The sequence below is a fragment of the Bidens hawaiensis genome, unplaced genomic scaffold, assembly GCF_021521415.1.
Source record: "Bidens hawaiensis isolate Kalapana, Puna unplaced genomic scaffold, B.hawaiensis_p1.1 tig00030170_1, whole genome shotgun sequence".
In the NCBI taxonomy this organism is placed as follows: Eukaryota; Viridiplantae; Streptophyta; class Magnoliopsida; order Asterales; family Asteraceae; genus Bidens; species Bidens hawaiensis.
Window position 1 is genome coordinate 237,980 of NW_027505170.1, and position 4,913 is coordinate 242,892.

A 4,913-nucleotide genomic window follows, 5' to 3' on the forward strand; every position below is an offset into this window, starting at 1 on the left:
TATAATTAAGTAATTAGATTTTTTTAAAAAGTCAAAGATAATAAGTTATAAAACAAAAACCAAAATATATATATAAATAATTGTTATGAATTAAAAATAAATAATAAAATGTGGGATATGTGGGATAAACAAAATCTAAGCATCCAGTAACATGGTGACACATGGAAACAAAGATAATGTTTGGATATCTAGTTGATAACGCCAGATAATGTTATCTAAACAAAATCCAAACAATTAGTAAAACCGTGACATGTGGTAACGAAGATAATGTTAATATTTAATTTGTATTAAAAATGCAAATTTTGAAACGAACTCCGTTTTTAATAAAATTTATACCGGAATGTTCAAAAAAAAAAACTAAACAAGATTATGTTTTTAAATTTTTTTAAAATTTTAAATATTATAAGTTATTTAAGAAAAATCAAATTATAATTAAAATTAATTATGTTAAGAGAAAAATCAAAAAAAAATAAAAACCAACCAACCCAAGTGTGACACTTGGATTCCATTATCTTCAAACATGGTTGCAATCTTGATCGTGGTTGCAATCTTCTTATGGCTTTTTTAATTTTTTTTTTGTCCGATCTGGTAGGCATTGGATCACCAATGGTCATAGTCTAACGCAGCAATAGAAAGCATCAATGGTGGAAGCTCCTGCTTGTTTTCACTAAACACCAAACAAATAGTAAGATTTTAGTATTCTAAAACATATAAACCCAAAATACGACTTCAATTCAAACACATGTGTTTTCAATTCTTCATGAACTATGTAAAACCCATTTCCACAAAAAGAAATCAAGCAACTACATTACCTTAACCAAACCATAGCAAGAGAATTGTCTTAAACTGGCGATTTCGTAACATAGATCTGAAAATCGTCACTACTTATAACACTTTTCGTTCTCGTCCCTACTCCTCTTTGAACTTCAGATGTAAACCCCTACGAATGATAGTAGTGGACAACAGTAACTTTAGAAGACGAAAAGCAAAGAAGAATTTATTATACAAAAACTAACTTTAGGTGGCAGGTGGAGGTCACCGTCGCGAGGAGAGGTTACATATACACGCTTCCTTTCTCTATGTGAAATGGGAAGGCAAGGGATCCTCTACACAACCCTGGATCTTCATACAACATTTTTTGTTCTACGCGGGTTATACGGTCGTATAGGACCTGAATCGTGTCAGAGGTTGTCTGCCATCGTTTATTGCGTCTCGTATAGGCCTATACGGCCGTATAGACACTTTTTTTAAAAAATAAATGATGACCATATATACAATATATGTGATTTATACGGGTCGTATTTGGCTCGTATATAGACACTTTTTTAAAAAAAAAATGATGACTATATATACAATATATGTTATTTATACGGGTCATATTTGGTTCATTTATCTTAACGGATTTAAATGTTGAGCTCAAGCTTAACTCGTCAAAAGCTCAAGACTGTCTAGGCATTTTTGTTGCTTACATATAATAAAAATTTGAGGTTTTTTTTAACATCTAGTCAACATACATTAAAATAAAAATGCACCCCAAAATTTGAGGTTTTTTTTAAATCGTTTTCCGGCAACGATTAAGGCAGTTTGAATGTTTCTGCAAATGTTTTCTATACAATCGTATAGCCCTATACGACCGTATAGCTTTTATTTTCTATACGGTCGTATAGCCCTATACGACCGTATAGCTTTTATGGTTTTGTCTGAATGCAATACGAGACATTTAATGCATATACGGTCGTATAGGCCTATACGGTCGTATACGCTGCAAAAAGCTGCTTTTTTTTGTCCCCTTGTCAGGCATGTATACCCTATACGGTATAGGCCTATACGAGCCGTATTGGCGTGTGGGGGTGGTGTGGGAGGATCACATCCCTAAATGGGGATTTGAATTTCAAAATTTGAACTCCGGTGTTTGAAGTAGGACGGGATACATTCATTAGTTGTACCATGTGGTGTAAGAGTTGAAAACTCTTAATTTTAAGAGATTTGGTAAAATTACCATTATATCCTTCCTATATGTATACATATATACTAGTTGGAAACCCGCGCGATGCTACGGTGATGACGGTTTGCAACGCGATACTCGTTTATATTGGTTTATTAGTCCTCACACGATACATTGTCTAGTGCTTATGTTAGTTTTCTTATTCGTATAACTTCACATTAGAAACCATATTAACTGGAAGCAAAAACAAAGGAACTCCCCCATTGCCTTGTGCCAGCTTCAGTGACAAAGCTCTTGACACCTTGTTGGCCATTATACCAAATCTAAGGGATAATAGTGTATTTGGTTTGTGCGATTTTGCACGATTCACATCTTCATTCTTGTATTAAATTATTGTGGGTGTGCAAGGAATTTCTCCATCCGTTTGGCTCTAGTACTCAGTGAAACCAAAACATTAAAAAGTATAATCTTCAATTCAAAACTGTAGTTAGTTTAAGTCGTTTAATTTGTAAAAAATTATCTTAAATTTTTAACGATAATGAGTTGATATTACCTCGTATTGCAGCGGAAAGTGTGATAAGATAAATGTCATTTTCTTAGAAACATAAGAGTGAATAATTTAAAGTTAATATAGGTTTTTGAGATCAAAACTCAAATTAGTTTTAAATAAAAATCAATCACGAATTGAATCTATTTAAATCAATCTCAAACTTTACATATTTTTTTATATTACTTAATTTCGATAATCAAAAGACACTTCAACAACAATATGCTCAAGTGACCACTATTACAAACGGCCATTGAGCACACTAAATGACGAAAACAATTTGCATCAGGGTACTTATTTTTGTCATTTAACTCCAATAAACCGTTACCATTATAATATTATATACCACAAAGAGATATTTTGAATTTCTGACCATTAACCGAACTATTGACTTTTTAATCAGTTTTGACCAAAAAGTCAAAAATTATCAATAACTTTAATTATTCCAAAAATGGTCAACAAATTTCACTTTTCCAGAAAACTAATTATCTTACCGAAAATAGGACCCTGTCAAAACCTACTCTAGAATAGAGGTGCACAAACCGGTTTAAAACTTAAAACCGGTTCGGGTTGAAACCAGTTCGGGTTGGTCAATAAAAGTCAAACCGGTTTATGATGGGTTTCGGTTCGGGTTGAAACCGGTTTCATAAACAGTGACGATCGGTTTCGGTTCGGTTTTTGATCGGTTTTGGTTCGGGTTTTGGCCGGTTTTTGCCCAGTTTTGACCGGTTTCGGTTCAGTTAACCGGGTTGGAACCAGTTTTGGTAGAGAAAATTACAAACCGGTTCCAAACCTACGGTTTCAATCGGTTCTAAACCGGTTTCTACTTAATCGGTTTCAAACCGGTTCGGTTTCGATTCGATTTTCGGGTCAGTTCGGTTAACCGGTTTATTTGCCCACCTCTACTCTAGAATTCCCAAATTGCTTGAGTTTCATATAACCCAAAAATGTACAAATAAAAAAGATCCAATGCACATTGCTTTGAGTTTGCATCTCCATTATTAACAGCGTAGATCCAGTGCAAATCAAAAAGACACTCTTGCAATTAAACTAAAAAAAGCCATTTCACAAACTAAACAAAGATTTCAATTTGATACTCCTCACATTAACTGTCATATTCAAAACCAAAATATACATGATATACTGTACTTTTCATGTATACTTTTTTCGTTTTAAAGTTGTCTACATGTTTTTCGTGTATGCTATTTCTATGTAGCCAATTAGCAATAGCAGTTGAGGGTTATCAAAGGATCTTCCTAGTCACCAAATGGGTATATTTTGTGGAAAATTCATTCCATTCCTTTTGCACGAGCCCAATCTGCAATATAATAAAAGAACTTGTAAATTCCAAATTGTGAATCATTCTAATTGCCAGCGATGTGAGGTACATGAGTACTAAGTACCTTTGGACTTTAGTTCACCAAATGCAATCAAATGCTCTTCAATCTTTGAATGGTCCATGATTTACACAAACCAGAAGGTGATTGCCCTCAAATGCTTTTCAAAGTCAAATCAACATGTTAACTCGCCAACACTCTTTCCAGCTTGTCTTTAGCTTTTCTAAGGGCCCATGCATCTCATGCAGCCTGCAATAAAAAACTTAATACGTTTACACTAATTATGAGTAGATTATTAATTTATACTTTTGTGTTATAGCGAAATATAAATTATAGACCACTTCAAATCTTCGTTTTCGAGAGGGATGATCAACTCCGCAAATATCGATCGAAACTTGAACCCTTGTATAGGTATGCAATTGAAGAAAGCACAACATTTGAAATGGGCAGTCCGTATTGGTATCAGAGCTATTCCCATGTTCCGATCTTTCCATTTTTTTTACCCATTTCTTGGGTAAAGTCTCCCAACTATATTTGAAAATGAATTGGTTATCCATAAAGATAAAGAAAGCTTTCTTGTAGTTCCGCTTCTAGCTCTAAAAATTAGGAAAGACTTGTCGGAAATAGTTGGCTTGGTCCGACCAAGAAAGATCACAAATCAATAAACATAGAAAACTCATTAAAAAAGTCAACACGGTCACATACCATAAAAAACTATGTTAGCAATTGGAGTCTATTCAAGCCAACTCCACCAGCTTCAGCAATAAGTCTCTGATTCACTGAAACAAACACAAATATAAATCACATTGTCAAAGCTGTTTGAGTTGTATGATAGAGTAAATAATAAAAGCCAACTACACATTTATCTTCACAAACAAAAACTAATGCAAAGTTTAAAAACAAATACAATGATCTATTAGCTCAGGCAATATTGTCACACTTAAATCCACAAATAAACTGAAATCCCTTTTGAGTTTGTTATTATTAAAGTCATATAAAACTAAACACAAAAGTTTAAAAGATTTTTAATTTGATTGCGTGTGAATGTTTTAGAAAAGGCAACTAATGACTGTTTTCCCCTAAT